Raw genomic sequence first — 19817 nt, 5'->3', positions numbered from 1 at the left:
TTTGTTTTGTAGAATGCTTCTCAGTTTGGGAAACGGGTTTGGCTTTAGGTTTGGGTTTTTCTCATGATTAGATTCTGACCGTCATCTATGGCAGTACAATGGATTGAATGTTTGTGTCATCTTCAAACTCATATGTTGGAACTAATATTCTTAATGTGATGGTGACCTTTGGCGGTAATTAAGGCTAGATTAGATCATGAAGGTGAGGTTCTCATGATGGTATTGATGACTTATAAAAAAAAGGAAGAGACTGTGCATATCTCTGTTTCTCCCTATTGCTCTCTCTCAATCCTTCTTTCTGTCTCTCTTCCTGTAAACACTACGGAAGCAATGTGAGGACACAACCAGGAAGAGGGCGCTCACCAAGAATCTGATCAGGCTGGCACTCTGAGCTTGGACTTCCAGCCTCGGGAACTGTGAGAATAAGAGCTTGTTGTTTAAGTCTCCCAGTCTATGGTATTCTGTTATAGCAGCACAAACTAACAATAACAACAAATGTGCTGCTAAAATCGCATCCTATTATATGGTGTAGCGTTTCAGTATGTCTCATGACTGGTGATATTTACTTTGATCTTAGTTAAGGCTACATCTGCCTCCTTCTACCATGCAAGCATACTCTTTTTTTTTTTCCTTAGTAATTAACAAATACTTGTGAGAACATATCTTGAAATTCCGATTTCCTTTTCCTTTCCATATTCCTCATTAAACATATCCTTTCCAATTCCTCATTAAACATTTATTTTTTTCTATTTATCGATATAAGTATGGACTCATCGGTTTCCATTTTATTCAATAAGATATAATCTATTGTAATCCCTGTTTAATTTTATAAACATGGCATGATATCTGTATTCAAACAAATAATACAAAATTATAACAATGGTAATGAATATATTAAGTCGGACATATAAATGATCACCATATACTACTGCTTATTTTTTCATAGTATGTTAAAAATTTATAAGCACACCATAGAAAGTATAATGTTTGACACAGATAAAAGTTATGATGTTATTCATAATAGGGATTTTTTTTATTTTATTTTTTTTTACTGAAAACTTTGAAATAGCATTGTCTTCAGTTCCAGATTTTAAAATAGTCCTGGCAAATAAGATGCTGACAGCAAATAAAATAAATGAATAACAAATAAGTAAAATTACAGTAAATAAGAAAATTTCTATTATGAACTGTACTGAAAAACTGGATGGCAATTGTTCTGTGCAAAAAAAAAAAATTGAGAATAAGCCAGTTAAGTTTGTGGTCACATAGTTTTCTTGCTTTTCAATAATGCCAAGTAGTTGAATAAAACAGCAAAGAAACAAATGTTTCTTAATGCAAGCTCACTAAAAAAAAATACTAATTAAGTCTGAACCTTAACTGGACTAGCTATTATAATGATGATAATGACTAATATAATAAAGCATCATAATTTAGTATAATGTAATTTTTATGTAATTTTTAGATCAAACATTCTAAGATATAAACTACCTTATTCCCAATTCAGAGATGGTCAGTTTCCTCAAGTTCATATAAACAGTAATTGGCAAACTCTGGATCTATGTATAGGTTAAACAGGTGCCAAGACACATGTTTATAAGAACTTTTCTCTGTCCAGCATCACTATATTCTATGGCTAACGACAGAGATCTTAGAATCAGCTTTCCATTCAATAACTACATAATGACATGAATTAATCTAGATAAATATTTTCTACAATGGGGAAAAATAACCCAAAACATGTAAGTATTAGCATTCATCTATACCAGGGTTTCTCAAAGTTTGTTCCAAGAATAATTCTTTGTTTCAAGAATAACCCACGTTTTAATTACATGATGTAGTAATTAATCTAGTCTATGCCTGAGCCCTCATTGTAGGCAAACACAGAACATTCTGGGTCCAGAAGTGTATTTTAAAGATTCTTCAACTGATTCTTACACACAGTTTCCTAAAAATGGAAACAGTGTTATGGATAACGTTTGTTCACCTGTAGATGAAACAGATATTTGGCGAAATTAAGCATAGACTTTAAGAGTACTGGGTACTGTTGGTAATCAGTGGTGTTTCAGTACTAGAATCACTGACTTTTTTTCACATAAAGTAGATGAAAATGGTGAACTACTGAAAGTTTGTATTCCTATATTTTATTCTCCAGAGAAATTGCTATAGATAAATATAGCGTAACTTTCTGATAAATGAAAAAATACCTGAGAGAATAAAATTAGAACAGTAAAAAATGGAATGTAAGATATTTATGGAATGTTAAATGTTAAAAGAATAGCTTGCACATGTACAATTTTGAGAGGAGGCGACTGAAATAATACTTTATTTAATTATGTAGTGCATAAAAGATGGTTCACTTTTTAAACCGCTAAATCTCCACGGCCTTCAATCTCTTCAATTTCAAAAGCAGGCAGAGGTTGTTCTAGGGAGTTATCTATAATTCCCATAGTATTATGAATGATTCTACGATTGAACCAACCCTTAGCCTCTTTCTCTTCTCTCTCGCCAAATCCCTGTTAGTAAACTGGATATTTCCCTGCTTTGAGTAGCTAGCTTAATAATTTCTCATACTGAGAACTATATTTGGTTGGTATCACTAGAATACCTCTTCCCTATGTTCATACCAAAGCTTGCTGGAAATACTCAATGTTTTTGACCCTTTTGATGAATGTACAGCACTGAAATATCTCCTCTTTTACTATATTTATAACACAAGTGAAAAGGTGCCAATTACTAGATATGGAAAAAATATGTCAATTTAAGCCACATAGTTATTGATCTGTTATACACATTAGAGTGATGTATATATTCATTGTCTGTTTTAGAGTATTAGGTTTCTGAAAGAAAACTTTGTATTGAGGAAGAACCCTAAAACTTAAAATAGTTTAAAGGAAAAAAAGAAACCTTTGTTTTCTTAAAAAAATATCTGTTTTTCTGCTCGAGACTATCTTTATATGTCTTTCAGCATTTTGTTGAAGGTACCTTCCAAAATTGCTACCAAGTAGAATCCCCACTAACAAGAATGAGTATTTGGCAAAACTAATATCAAAGGGCACACCCATGCCCCAGAGAAAAGCCAGGAAGCATGACAGGCCTAAAGTAGGTTCGGGGAAGAAAATAAACTGGTCATCAATTCAACTGATGCAGCTATAACATTTATTCTTTCTAAAAATGTGTTTTTGTTAAAGGGTCTGTTCCACTTGCATTTAAACATTTGCCATTTTGTTGACATTATATCAGTTATACAAAGAGCCTTATCAGTTGTTCCCATAACAACTAAATACAATGATGTATTTTATAAATATCTTATAAGCCATAATAAGATTATAAAATAGTTTCTTAAGGCTAGTCCTAGGGATTAGCTGTCATTTTGAGAAATACATGATAAAAATCTGATTTACAATGCTGTGTAAAAATCTGATTTAATTTAATATGTTTACTTATAGAAATCATATAAAGTCTAAATATAAATCATTTTGAATGTTACTCCTCCCATGTAACCTTCACGTAAGGTATCAGCCTCTCTAATTGTACCGCAAGCTCTTTTAAAAGTCTGTTTCTGTATGCTACATAACGTGCAAATACACATATGATATGTCACTGTCAACTGCATTAAAATTGGTAATATTTTTTTGTCAATGTGTAAAGTCCTTTGAGACAGGAACATTGGGAATTCCATTTTAAATAAGTGGGTTTGAATCATACTGGTACTCTCCCTTCCTGTCTTTTTATGCAGAAACATCCTATCTGAGATGGTATGTAACAGCATGATCTAGGTAGGTTCATAATCCAGCAAGTGGTCATTACGAACTGATAAATTGATAGCGCCAAGACACGTGGAATTTGTAATCTCTTCTTCGTTGGCAGCTTCTGATCTCTTATTACCTGTGGAGATTTGCTAACCTGTAAACTAGATCTGAGCACTCAGGTCCCACAGCTGGATAAAATAACAGTACAAAAAATTTAACAGGTCATCTTTAGTTTTTATTTGATATTACCTTGTGCTGGCCTGACAGTTTTATTTATTTTTTCTAAGCTATTTGACTGGATTCAGCAATTTTGGAAATTGGATTGATTAATAATAATAGAAAAGAGCAAATCTTTTCCTTAAATATCAAGTGGACATGAGTCTACACTGCCAGCTAATTAATACTTGAAGAATAAGAAGTGTTTTATAGGCAGGGGATAGATGTCAAGAAAACTTGAATTTTGAGAAGCCCTGCAGAAGGGATAGTCAGTACTTGAGCACAAAGCATCAGACAATTCAGAAAAGTACTGAGTAATATAAAAATAACCCTTAAAGACCTCTTACACTCATCATTATTATAATAAGTAAAATTTTAGGAGTGTTCCCAAAGCATTTGAGCTATTTTAAATAAATTTTAAATACACAAACCTATATAAATACACTGTCCTTGCTGAAAAAGAAAATGTACACAAGTGCAACTGCCCTGTAGCTTTAGCCTGGGCCCATCCTAAACGGTTAAGACAAGAAGATTTATCCTTCCTATCCAGAAGTGATCTCTCTTAACTATTTTAGTAGAGATTTAATAGGGACATTTACTCTGAATTTATACAGGGTACGCGTTTATGTGACATACCTATCGATACCACATATCAATATATTTAAATCAATAAATAAAGTCCTTTTCTTTGCATCATTGTGCACCTTGTTCTCATATGTAAATGATGCTTAAACATGCTGCATAAACTGTAATCAAAATATAGTTTTCCTTTTATTCTCCCTGTTTTCTTAACTGTGGGAGGAACTATCCCCGACAACTTGGTGACAATTTAGGCCCCAAAACTTAGCTGGTCATTCTCTGATAATAAAATACTCTTTGATCACTTCTAATCATAAAAAAAAGAAAATCTCAGTTTTGAGAATAACATATTCATGTCTATGTGATAGTCAACATTTTGCAATTGCTTTAAATCTTCTTGTCTTAACCGTTTGGGATTGGCCCAGGCTGAAGCTACAGGGGAAAGAACGCAGGATGCTTCTTCCATTTTCTTATATCAATTTTAGATCTCCAAACTCCTTTCTTCCTTCACTGGCCAGCAGCAAATTAGGCCAGAGCCATTTGTTAAGTCGGAGAGGGGAAGGTAAAGGGGGATTAGTTTTTATTTGGTTTTGCAGTTTGAACTCTGAAGCTGACATATAATTAAATGTAACTCTTGCCCTCCTGGGGTACTTTACTGGGCACTTTAAAGGCTTCCAGCTGGACCCCTCTCTCAGTTTTGACTAATGTGTAGTATCTTCCCTCTAATTCATTTATTTGAGTCTTCCTTCACTCCTGGGCATTCAGTTGTTTACCTCCATTTCTGTGTATCTGCTGATGTCTCCCTTCAGGAAGCTCTCTTAGACAAGAGTCCAGATTATCCCACATGTATGCTCCCGCACACATGTCCCAAAGGTCCTTTAGATAAAGACCTGTGGTCCCCTTATATACAAATGCTGGGATTGAGAGTATAGGAGGAAAAAACCTCTAGTCTTCATAGTGTAAGGTACCATCCTTCAAATTGCAGGAAAACACATGCAAACTTCTCCCTGTGGTTCTTTTTTAAGGCAACCTTCAAAAGACTTGGGGGATAAAAAGTAGCATTGTTCTTCTTGAATACGTTTGTTACTAGACCAGCTACAGATATGTGGACTTGTTGGGTCCTGGGATGTGTACATTTTAAATTTTCATAGGATGTGGTAATTTTTTTCACTAAATGATTTTGTTATATACTAGCAACATTTGAGTATCTATTTCCTCATATCCTTAATTTTTAATAAATTATTTTATATTGCCCATTGTCATTAGGAAAGCAATTCCTAAGTTTTCCATTACAGTTAAAAAATCAAATCTCAATAGAAAAAAATATATATATCTATATATCTACATATCTATATCTATCTATCTATCTATCTATCTATCTATCTATCTATCTATCTATCTATATTTCTGTCTGGTATTATATATGAAGTGAGAATTTGCTCTCTACATTTTGCATGATATATTATTCACTCTAAATATTATCTATCAGTTTTCTAGCCATTTAAAAATAACTTTTAGATAATTTGGTCAAGTGGACATCATGACCACTGTCTATTGTACTTTTCTTTCTGCACGCGCGCATGCGCACGCGTGCGTGTGTGTGTGTGTGTGTGTGTGTGTGTACTACATAAAGCCAAATAAAATTTAGGAAAATCACTTTATATTTACCTCTGGTTTATTAATGAAATAGCAATACTTAAGTTCTACTGTGTGTGTATATGAGAGCAAGAGTGACAACAAGTGTGCTTGCATATGTGAGAGAAAGATGGAGAGAATCTAAAAGTGAAATGAAAGTGAAATGCATTGGGAAGATGACAGATTTAGATCAACTCTAAAATGTATGTTTTGTTACAGGAAAATATGAGTTCTCTTCATTAGAAGTATTCTGTGATAAGGAATGATCCATTTTTATTAGATTACATGAGTTTTTTGTACAATTTTGTTCTTTCTATTTCAGGTGTATACATTCTAAATCAGGTCATTCCTTTAGTGCTTTTCCCTCTAACTTGAATCAGTGACTTCATAGATTTTCTTAAATATTTCTATAAATCTGTTATGAGTGCCTTGAAACCCATATACCCTTAAATTAAAAACAACATGTTAAACTAATACAGAGAACAATGTACAATTGGTTAATGCAATAGAGATCAGTTTCTTTCCCCCCACTACTTCTCTTTATTTGACAAGCTTTAAGAGCATTTGTTTCTATTGATGTATATTTTCCCCAGTAGCTCCAAAATTACGTACTCTTTTTCTCTTATTATATATATACATATTTTTTCATTATTCAAAAGTAAATATTTAAACAAGGAAACACTAGCATGCATGATGCTCCCTGTTCTGCATTGCATTTCTTCTTTGTTTGACCATTTGCTTATTTCAGGTGCTGTGGTTTAAAGGGGCTGCTGCCCTGAAAAGTACCCTAATGTGCAGCCAGTATGGATATAGGAGAGCAGGAGCTGAGTGTCATAACCACACAAAGAGGAAACGAGATGGCAGAGTGAACACTGCAAAAGTGCAGAATGACAGGAATACGATCATCATTCCTTCACTTATGGCAAGCTTTTTTTTTTTCAATCTAGAAATCAGATTTGATTGGGAAAACAGTTTCTGATGATGCCAATGATTTTCCATATTTCTTTCCCAAAAGTGGATGGAAATGCTTACAGAGGACATATATTTAATAAAAGGAATTTTTTCATTCAGTTAATAATTTAAAAACCTTTTGCACAAATTTGCATTTTGACTTAATGACAATATGAAAACAAAATGTATAATTAGTTCTTTGTGTCTGATTAGAATAAAAAACAACAATAAGAAACGCATTGCTATTACCACAGTATAAAAATAATTATAGGTTTATATATCTATTTTCCTTTAAAATACAGTCTAAATGCAGTATTGTGATATTTCTCATTAGTTTCCTAAAATGCATTTCAGGAAACTGCCGATTGATACTGAATACCTCTACTTTGTATATATAGAAACATATACATGCATTACAGGGAAATGGGTAAAGGAAGGATAAAATAAGTAAATCTAAGAAATTCTCTAAGTATTCTAGGAATATGTATTATTTTGACACCATTAAAGCTTTCAAAGGTTTAAAATGATATTATATAATTTCAATTTAATTCCATACCAGCAAAGTGGATTGAGCTCTTTGTAAGGGTTTAGAAATAAAAAAATAAAAAAAGCTATTCATTGAAATGTTTTTTTTCAGAACTATTTATATTCACTTTACATTGTAATGTTACAGCTATAAGAAGAAGTGCTATTTTATTTTCTTTGCACAATAGTTGAGACCTGTTTAAACAGTGAGAACATTCCATTATATTATTCTTCATAGTACAATTTTAATAGGGGAAAAAAGACTTTCAGGTTGTAAAAGTTTCCCAGGTATTTATATGCTCAGATAACCACAAAAGTACTTTTGTTTAAGATCTCCTACATGACATGCAAATGGTCTCTATAAAGCAATGCTTGATTTGCCCTATTTTAAATTAAATTCCTATGACTTTTTCTCAGTCTACCGGATAGGAACATGGTCTATGACATATTGAATCAGTCCATAGCTCCATCAAGTAGACCATTTTGCTTCCAATAATAGTCTATAAAATGAGTCTTCAGAGAAAAATAAAGTATATTGCACACTGAATCTTGAAAGATCTTACCTAATATGCCTGTTTTAGCCCCATGTAGACACTTACTATGAACTTTAAGGTGAGAGCAATGAAAATTTTCACATTTCCATTGCCATGGAAATACTTCAAGTAAACTTCTTATTTCCAACAAAAAGTAATTTATGTGATAAACTTTTGTTATTTTTATTAGATTGCATATGTACAGCAAGTTATAAAAGTGCTGCCACTTGCCAATATAATATTGAATTTAATTATATTTTGTGAAAGTCTACAGTAGTTATTTTGATGGCAATTTTTTTTTTTTTTTTTGAAAATGTTTATGTGGTTCTAAATAGCTTGGGCTATTCTAAACTGAGCAGTATTCCTTTTAGTTAATATTTTCTGTGATTTAAAAGTTGGCTGTGATAGTACCATTTGCGACAATATGGATGGATCTTGCGATTATATGCTAAGCAAAATAAGTGAGACAGAAAAAGTCGAGAACCATATGACTTCTCTGATATGTGGGATAAAAAACTGAAAGCAACAAAGGAACAAGACAAATAAACAAGCAAAAACTCAGATACAGACAATAGTTTAGTGGTTACCAGAGGGTAAGGGGGGGGCGGGAGATAGCTCAAGAGGGTAAAGGGGGTCAAGTATATGGTGATGGAAGGAGACTCTGGGCGGTGAACAAACAATGTGATATATAAATGATATATTACAGAATTGTACACTTGTAACCTATGTAAGTTTACTAATCATTGTCACCCCAATAAATTTTAATTAAAAAAAAAAAACAGCTGGCTGTTACTTCAACATAGTCAAAAAGTATCTGCCTACCTTAGCTACAAGAAAGCATTAAAATATAGGTGGGAAATTGAGGAATAAATGTTTAGGGCAATCTCAATACATTTGCCTACTAGATAGAGCAAATTCAAGTTTATTTTGATAGTAAGAAACTACTTTAATCAACACTTGAAAAATTTCCACAGTTTACACTAACATTAACTCAGACTAATCACACCGACTCAGCTCAAGTAGCACTTAATTGCAGATCCTGGAAGCTGAAGCCAAGTGACTTCATTTATCACACTACAGTCAGAAAAACACATTTTTCGCAGTATCTAATTTTGAGAGCAACCTCAAGGAATAACAGACACTTATTTAAAATATAAAAATATCTGGATTTTTTTCCCCCTGGAAATGACATTGCACTCTCCTGCCATGCACTACCATGCTTCAGGTCAGGGGATCTGAGAACACATGGTTGTTTTAACCACAGTACCTCGGGTAAGGTATGGTAAAACCTGATACAGATCAAGAGAGAGAGACTTGGCATATTTAAAGGTTTTATTATACTTACAGCATACTGGACAGGGCCACTCAAGGGAAGAACCAAAGTCTGTCACAAGGCCCAGAGGAGAACTGTGGGCAAGCACCTTTCTTATGGTTTCTGTGGGAAGGAAAGGGTGAAGAAGGGCAGACAGGCTCAGAATTGGTTTGCTATTGAAAGTGGCACCCCCATGATATTTATATTCACTCTGACTGTTATACAGTTTAAAACTATCTAAAGACTCTGGATATCTATGGATGATTCACAATTTGGTTAACGGTAGCTAGTAGTGCTTTAGGTGGATGTTAAACAAATTGAAAGTATGGTTAATACAATGATATACCCATCCTTAAATGTTATTACTGTTCCAATAAATATGAATGTAATTCACATGTAAATTAGAAGTAACATTTATTTACACATTTTAAAATCAGTTTTTATTTGTTCCATGTTTTTTGGCTGAAAATAAAAGTTCCTTTCCATTTTTGCTATTCACTTTTCCAACTTGCTTCACAAAAATGCACATGCAATTTCTGCCCTCACTCAAGAAAATGTAAAAGCTAGATTAGAAAATGCGTGTGAAAATGTTCTAATATCTTTAATCTCCTATCTCAATTGTGAGATTGATTAGCAGAGTCTTCCTGGTTCTGAGTGAACTGTGATAGTTTTTCAACTTATATTAGATGATCTCGTGTATTCTGTAAAACTTTTAATTTAATTGGTTCTCAACATAACACTTACCTTTAAAAAGTGACATATAAAAGAGATTTCACTTGCATTAATATTAGAAACAATGTATAAAAGTCTCAGATTGAATTAAAAAATAATTAGTATTCACTAACCTTTCCAAAATAAAAAACTGAAGTTAAGTAGGGACTAATAGAGCACCTAGAGCTTTTTTATTCCCTTTCTCATCTCTTATTCTGTCAATTTATAAATATAATTTGGCAATTGATTTAGTTTCAGATATTCAGCAAAGAAGTAAATAAGGATGCATGCAGTACCTTAAGTACTTAAGCAGGCAACTCATTCCATCATTATTCATTTATTCTAAATTAATCTCTCCCTTTTATGAATCCCAGACATTATCATCTGGAACACTCACCATTATCTTCCATTATCTTGAATCAAAGATTATCTTAAAACACAACATTTAAACTTTATCAGTGCCTATGTTTTGTGCCGTGATGAAAATTTTAAGCAGATTGAGTTTCATCAGTCTCTAAGACTTGCTATGATCTTTTCCATGACAGTTTCTCAAGCTTATTGTTTGCCGTTCTCCTTCTTACCGGATTCATGCTGATCCTCTTTCTTTACCTTCATACATGATACCCTTGCTCTCAGACTGTGTCTTATGCCACACTCTACGCTCTCTTCCTGCCTTTCATCACTCATGTCCACCATTCAGTTCTCAGTTAAAAATGTCACCTCTTCAGAATCAATCTCCCAAACTACCTTTTCTATCCATGTCTCCTCCTTTTTTCTATCAAGGTACCTTGTTAGTTTTGATTATGACATCATAATTTGAAATACTATTCATACATTTTTGTTTGTTTGTTTGCTTCTTGGTATTGTCCTTTACACAAATGGCAAGTTCCATTAAGGACATGAAGTGTTTGCAACACTGACTAACTGGAAGGCTTAGCAGAGTGCTTGACACTCAGTACACTTATTTTGAATCAGCAAATGGAAGTTACTGAAATAGTTGGTATGAGAAAAAGAATAAAAGTCACTGAATGTTGAGAAATGAAACTATTAGTCTATGTTTATTTATTAGGTGAAACAAGTCTATTACAAGATTCTACTGAAAGATACTTCTTCCTTGCCACAGACAAGTGCAGGGCAACAAATCGATGTGAGTGAGTCTCCTTCGCTGTTCTAAGCTTACCCTTGAGTTGTTCTTCCCCAGGTCTAGCCTGGCAGACTGTTGGTGACAGTGGTGGGGTAAAGGGAACCAGAGCACCAGGAAATCGACTTGGTCTCTTACTACAGCTTTTCATGTTTTCCAACAGCTTTTAAAATGCTTAAGCAGCATGTTTTGTTCTCCATTTCTCTGATTTCTGTATCCAATTATTAACTGGTTTTGTACTCGAAAAAAGAGAGGGGTGATATTTTTTCCTAATTCTTTGTTTTCAAAAGAGTTATTTTGAATACCCATTGGACCATGTTAATAAGCTGAATTATAAGGTGACATTCCTGAATTCTGTTATAATGAATGCTGAAGATGTTTGGAACAAGACTCTCTGAAATTTTTGATTTTCAAATGAAAAATGATTGTTCAGAAAAAGAGAGAAATAGCAAAAAGGAAGTTTCAAAATTTATGAGTAAAAAGATATAGTAACAGTTGCTCTGAGAAGAGAAATTAACAAAGCAATTAATAGTAGTATTGAAAGAAAACTATGAACAATTTAGTATTACGATATACAAAAATAACAAAGTTAAAATAAATGGCACTGATCACATGATCCTATGGTGCAATATTAAGTAAAAACTTCGGGTTTAATAAGATTCCAAAATGTTCCTAGAAAGCTGATTTAAATTTGTCTTACATGTTCTGTGTCTATCTGTGAACATCATTTTACAAGTGAAAATTTTTTGTCTTTCAAAAATTTTATGATTCACTGTTAAGGATTACAGTATCCTTTGTGCTTCATAGTGGCCCCTGGAGTAACCATACTATGTATAATTAATTCCTATGTTATAACAGATAAAGCTCTTTTTGCAGACTACTAGCATGGAGAGGAAATAAAAAAAGACTTCTAAGAAAGTTCCAAAAATTAAGATGTTTGTCTTGGTAACTGTATATCAGAATAGAAATAACTCTAGCGCAAAGTAAATAAATAAACAAACTTTCTTAGATCCTTAGAGCAATGAACAGCCATAATTGAACCACCATTATAGACTTTGTTGCTATTATTACTTACCAGGGAGAGTGTATGGTATTATGATCATCTCAAAAGATGTAGAAAATGTATTTGACAAATTCAAAACTCAATCACAGTTCTGCTACTGTTTATACTAGTACTACAAGAACCACTACTACTAATAATAATTTTATATCTCCTCATAAAAGTAGAAGTAGGAAGAAAAACACTTTCCTGATTTTCTAAGGTGCTTCTGTCCACCTTCCCCCAAAAATCTAACTAGAACATATTTAATGTAGAAACATTAAAACATTTTTATTGAAGACTAGAAACAAGGCAAAGCTATACCTTTTATGATTTTCATTCAACAAGGCAGTGCTATAGGCAATTTATAAACAATACAAACATAAAGATTGAAGAAGGAACAGTAAAATGTCCATTACACATAGGCATCATGGTACTCGTATGTACTTAATACTCAGTTCCAACAAAACTTCCAGAAATTTTTAAAAATAAAATTGACAAGATCATTTTATAATTATCATAATAATCCAAAGAGCTAGAATTGCACAGAGCAATCTTCTACAAGAAGAAGAAATATAGAGGAAACAAACTAACACTCCTAAAGACTTACACAAACCTGGAACAATGTAAGTTGTATTAACATAATAGGCAAACAGAATTATTGAGTGGAAGAGTCTAGATAAACTGATTTCTACACAATTTAATTACAACAAAGGTGCCAAGTCAAATTAATGTCGTAAGGAAAGTCTTGTAAACAAATTATGATAAAAGAATTTGATATTTGTGTAGAAAACACAAAAATCCTCAAGCTACCATACACGACATAGACATTAATTTACTATAAATCATAGACCTAAACATCAAAGGTGAAATCATGATTTTAGAAGAAAATACAAAAAAAATATACTCATAATGTTCGAGTAGTCAACGATTCCATTAAGCAAACACAGTAACTCACTATAAAATTATAAGGGGGAAGAGGGATGGGTAAAATTTTAAGTAAATATATAAATATATAAGTGGGGAAGGGTAAAGAGGGTCAAATATATGGTGATGGAGGGAGAACTGATTCTGGGTGGTGAGCACACAATGTGATATATAGAGAAAAAATAAATATATAAATTGAGTTTCATAAAAATTAATCATGCAGTTCATCAGAAGAAAATAATATGCAAATAAACTAGGAATATATTGCTATAGTTATGTATGTCAATGTATTCATATTGATGCTATATAAAGAACAATTACAAGTTAACAATAAAAGAAACAACTGAATAAAGGGGGCAAAGTACAGATAGGAAACTTCATAAAGGAACATATCTAAATGGTCAAAAAGCACATGAGAAATTACTGCACATAATCAGTCACCGGAAAAATGCAAATTCCAAACATACTGAATTATTAAACTTATGCTACCCACTAATATTGCGAAAATCAAAGAGACTGACAAGACTAACTGTTTTAAGTATATGTGCTGCCGAAGCGAGCACTACAAGACTAACTGTTGAGAAGGATATGGTTTAATTGGAATTCTAAATTTCTACTGGAAGCACAAAATGAAATTATTTTGGAAAACTCTTTTACAGTGTCATAAACTTAAACATTTATGTATCCTTGAACCAAAATATTTCATCACTAGTATTTACCCAAGATTAAAAAAAAAGTCTTCAAAAGACATTTGTATAGCTGTTCAACATGTAAAAATTTCAGTTACAAAATAAATAAGTCACAGGGCTGTAATGTGCAGCATAGGGTATATAGTCAGTTTATAACAACTTTGTACGGTGAAAGATGGTTACTAGATTTATCATGGTGATCACATCATAAGGTATAGAAATGTTGAATCACTATGTTGTATACCTGAAACTAATATATCAACTATAATTTAATAAAAAGATGAAAACAACATGAAGTTAAAGAACAGGAAAAACTTGTATATTGAGATAGAAATTAGAAAGTAATTACCAAGGTAGGGAGGAAATTGACTGCAATGATAAACATGTTTTATATATTCCTTTGCTTGGTGTTACATGACAGTTTACAATAAGCAGAATTCATCAAATTTAATACTTAATATATATACATTTTATTATAGGGGAATTATGCCTAAAATATGAAAAAATAATTAATTATACATTGTGTAGACAAATAGGTAGAATATGCTACTTTATTTACTCTAGTTTGCATACAGAAGTGGGTTACCAAATAGAAAAACACAAATAGAAAAAAATAAGGGATATAATCAAGTATTAAGTAGTATTTTGTGAGATACTCCTTAGGAATAACAGGTATCATTATTATTATTATTATTATTATTATTATATTTATTGATGGTTCCATCAGTCTGATGTTACTCAAGAAAAAACCTTTGATAGGAGACAAAATCAGAAAAATCACAATGTACCCTTCAGATAATGTGATCCTTATCTGTATTAGATAAGACGTGATAGAAAGAGTCAAGATTTAGCTCATTAAGATTACAAAGTATGGGTAAAAAAATAATAAACATCATTTTTAGCCTTTGTTTTCCTTGATATTCATTTTAGTCAATAGTTCATTAACTGTGATTATATTTAAGCGTTCTAGTCAGAATTCTGTTGAATGTTTTAGGAAAAATATTAAATGCTAATACTGTAGGAACTAATTTGCACCAATTATAGATGCATGAAGGCATGACAGTAGAAAAATAATTTTGGGGAAGTATTTGAAATCACTTCTACTGTTCTTCTTTTACCATCATTAAGCAATAAAGTACAAACAGTGGGGAAATTGGCAAGTTTACTTTGGTATCAACAATTCAATTAAATCATGACTAACTGTTAACCCAAAGGTGATAAGACATTTACTTTTTCACTATTCCTATATATTTCTATGTTAATGCTATAATTTTTACATTAAATATGCATAGTATTTAATCAATATTGTATATTTTGGAAATATATGAATAGGATTAAATTAAAATTCATTTCCTGTTTATACTTAAAGTATATTACAGATCATGTGCTTCCAATATATAGCTGCAAAAAACCATTAACACATGCGGTTTAATACCCTATAAGTAATTTGACTGCCTATAAGTTAATACCCTATAAGTTAAGTAGTTTGACTGCCTCGGCTCCTCACAGTGGCTAAATATTTCAGTAAACGATTTTTTTTTTTTTTGGTAAGTGTACTCTACATCATGTAATACAACTGTTGATCTAGAATTGAGAGAATTATTTTCTTTGTCAGTAATTTCATTACTTAAAACACTAATTATATCATCCTCTAGTCCAGGTAAATCAAGTATAGTTTTGAAAGAAACTATGTGTTTTACTCCTACCATTTGTTCCACACATATGTAACTGTAATATTCACTCACCCAAAAGTTCTTACCTTCTAAATACTTTACATTTTTTTGTTGTTTTTAAGCCACTGTCTTAGTAGGCAGTATATTTTCCATTTTAATCTTCTCAATCTCAGTTTTCTGCATTTCCTCAGCCTTTAGTCTTGCTTAAACTGCCTATTGCATTATCCAATATTTTTTTCATCTCATTAAATTTCATAAGCGAAGGTCTGAGTTTAGAGAGATTATGAAAAATGAGCATATCTCATTTAGATATCTCTTTTCCTGCACAATCTTTGCTGGTACTGGTTTTGTTTCCCTAATACAAAATACAACTATATTAAGTTTCTCTACTTCTTCATTACTCATCATGATATTGATTTTTGTTTAGTAAAACATATTTTTCTCATCATTAATACATTTTGCTCAATGTATCTGCTTTACCTCTCTACCTCTTTCTTATCGTCTCCATAATAAGAAACTGCCCCCAGCAGGGCAAAGGGTGCAGATTTATCTTGAGATATGCCTGAAACTACTGGGAGGAACTGAATCCTTCCACTCAGCTTGTTTCCTTGAGAATACAAGCCCCGAGCTGCTAGTGTTACTTACAGAGACAATGTCTGCATCAGAATGAAATTCAGCTCATTCGCACACAACAATATCCTCAGATTATTATTATTATTATAATTAGTATTACTATTATTATTTTACTCAGGATTTAATGAAGGAGAATATACACTGAATCCTGATGTCATTCTCTAGTTTCTCCTTGCAAAATAATTTGTGAAAATGTTAATCAGTGTGGTGATGGGGAAATTTTGGGGTTGATCTTGCCTTTTCTTCCTTCAGTGAATTATTGTTCAAATTTTACCTGATCTTGTGAGAATCAGAAATTCTGGGATATCCATGCAATGACTATTTCAGAGATTATAACAGGTTTAATTTTTGCTTATGCACTTTTTAGATGACTGTCTTGAGCATGGGTACATGTTAGCCCCTACAATGGTTATGTAAAGATGCAGCACTGTTTTTATAAACCAAGCTCATTAAGATGTGTCCTCACTTTTGGAGTTCAATTTTTTCTGTTTAGACTTCTGAATTATTTATAAGTTTCTGTGTTGTCCAGAATTCTAGAGAGATGAGGGATATTAAAGCCCTTTGGCACAGAAGTCACTTTCTCCTTTGAGTAAGCCCTTTATTCCCCCTCCCTATTAGAGTAGTACTAGGAAAATTCTAATATTATAATTAAACAATCCCCTTGGAAAATTTAGCTCTGGATTTGCTTTGAGCCAAATTTGCTAATCTGTCTGTGCTAAACACCATATGTGTCACATATCGTTATGTATCATATTCATTGATGTAGTTTAGTTTAATTTTATTCACCTTGGATCCTTCAATTGACTGGCTGGGACAAAGTCTCATTTAGTCCATGTGTGAAGATATAATTAACTATCCAAGAAGGAATAAGGCCCTACTGAATACTGACTTACTTGATGGGAATGGTAAGTTCTTTTTTATTTTGACTAGGTTGGCCTTTTTAGAGTGGCAGCAAATTCGAGGGGAGGGAGTGGGCAGTGGTCAAAATTCTACAGAATCAGCAAGGAGCTGAAGCAGTTCATTTCTCCTGGAGTTAATCACATATAATTGAAACAACAAATGAGGGATGTGTGTACTATTTTGTAATGCACAATATAAAGTAAAAATCAACTTGAAAATATAAGGCCAGAAAAGTGAATAATGAATAGGGATGTTGCTGAGAGAAAAAGAAGCTGTGTTGTTTTCAGGAGTTGGGTAGAACTAGACTCTCTAAATCTTCTCTGTCCTCAGTAAGGTCAGAGATATTGAAGCTTCTGCTAGCTCTGCTTTTTTATTCCACAGGTTATATGGAATATTGACACAGAGTAAAAGTCCCATTCTTGTACACCCTAGAGCTGACTTATCTGAATATAATACTTATATGTATACTGCTTTTATTTTCCATTCACTAATGTTAATTTTAAATAAATATTTTCAGTATGTCTCTAATTCATCCTTCTTTCAAACTTCTCTCTTCAGTATTAGATATGTTCCATTAAAATATTATTTTAGGATTTATATATTTCATTGCATCACAAAAGCAAAATATTAGAATGGGAAGGGACCTTAATCATGTAATTATCTGTTGTTGTTGTTTTCCCCATTATTTTATTGACATACAATTTACATCTAATAAAATACATCATTTAAAAATGTACAATTCAGTGGTGTTTGGTATATTCATGAAATGTGTAATCATCACTATGATCTAATTCCAGAACATTTTACTATTCTCAAAAATAAATCCCATACCCATTAGTGCAACATTGGTTTTGATTTCAGGGAAATGCTGACTACATATAATGAGGGAGGTTTTTCTGTTTTTGTTTTTGTTTTGGAAATGTTTGTGGAGGATTGTTGTTAATTCTTACTTAATGGTTTGGTAGAATTCCTGTGAAGCCATTTTATCCTGAGCTTTTCTTTGAGGAGAGAGTTTTGATTACCAAATCAATCTTTTTACTTGCTATAGGTCTATTTAAAGTTTCTATTTCTTCTTGAGTCAGTTTGGTGGCTTTTGACTTTCTCAGAATTTGTCCATCTCATCTAGGCTATTTCATGTATTGACATATTCCCAAATAATACATTTTGTTTCTGTAATATCAGTGGTAATATCCTCTCTTTAATCCATGATTTTAGTATTTTGAGTCTTTTCTTTTTTATTGCTAAGTCTAAGGGTTTGCAATTTCGTTGATCTTTTCAAAGAAGCAATTCAGTTCTGATTACTTTTTCACTATTGTCTCTATATTCTGAAGCTCACTAATTTTCATTGTAATCTTTATTGTTTCCTTGTGCTTACTTTAGGTTTAGTTTGTTCTTCTTTTTCCACTATCTTAAGGTGAAAGCTTACGTTATTTATTTAAGGTGTCACTTATTAAAAAAAAAAAAAAAATACAGTTTTTGTAGTTGTTATTTAGTGATTTTTCTGTCTAATTCTGTAAATTTTATATCTTTGCCATGTTTGGTCACTAAGTTTCTACATGGTTAGCTTAGTGCTCAGCTAAATATTAGGCAGACATTGCTTAAGTCTCTGGAAGCATAAGTCTCCCTGTTTCTGTGAGAGATTCTGTGAATGTTTGGGCATGCCTTCAACATAACCAAGCCATTTGTATTTCTGCTTTAATTAACGTCTTGCTTCAGGATTTCAAATTCAGTCACAGTTGAGAGATTAGGTCCTTCTTAGGTCGTTTCTGAACATGTGCACAGCTATATTTATGCATGAGACCTTTAGATTCCAGGAATATGGTTTTCAAAGCTTCCATGGCCATCTTATTCCTCAGCTTATTTCTCAGCTATTCCTTCATCAGTGACGTTAACATATTTGACAAATATGCTGCAACTCTCCCCCTCAAAAATTTTTATTACTATGTCAAATAAAGACAGTTCTTTAGGTTGGGGTCTGTAGGGAACGACAAGGAGGTGAAATGATGAATCTTCTTTGAGAATGAAGCTTTGAAAGAGCATCTGCTCCATTTTGTTCTCTCTAGTACCAGGAATATAGACTGTTATTTTTCAAGGTTTGCTGTTCTTACTGAGATTCAGCTACTTTTGTTGCCTAAATGCCCCTTGGTTGTTGCAAGCCTTTGGTTAATTTCCAGAGTTCCAAACATTTTGATTCTGATATCTTTCGCACTTTCATATGGTTTTATGGTGGGGTGAATTTTCAGAGGTACTTTACCTACCATTTTCCCTGAAATTACCCAATTACATTCAATTGTGAATTGTGATCTCAGGGGCAATGGACTTACATAACTTTTTCCAAAAAGTAGATAGCAGGTGTTACGTTCACAAGACCTATCCAGAAAATGTGTATAATACACATAATTCTAAATTTATGTGCAAGTACTGTCATTCTGGACCAATCGCCCATGATTATTAAGAAGGTTTCTATATATATATACACATTATTATTCAAATTGTATAGCTTTGGTAGAACGTGGAATAAAACCTGTGCTTTTAAACAATACCTACTTGATTATGGTTTTCAGAAAGTAAGTTTGATGAATTGTGGCAATATGGATTTGAATA

The sequence above is a fragment of the Rhinolophus sinicus genome, linkage group LG03, assembly GCF_036562045.2.
Source record: "Rhinolophus sinicus isolate RSC01 linkage group LG03, ASM3656204v1, whole genome shotgun sequence".
Taxonomy (NCBI): Eukaryota; Metazoa; Chordata; class Mammalia; order Chiroptera; family Rhinolophidae; genus Rhinolophus; species Rhinolophus sinicus.
This window is presented reverse-complemented; position numbering follows the sequence as displayed.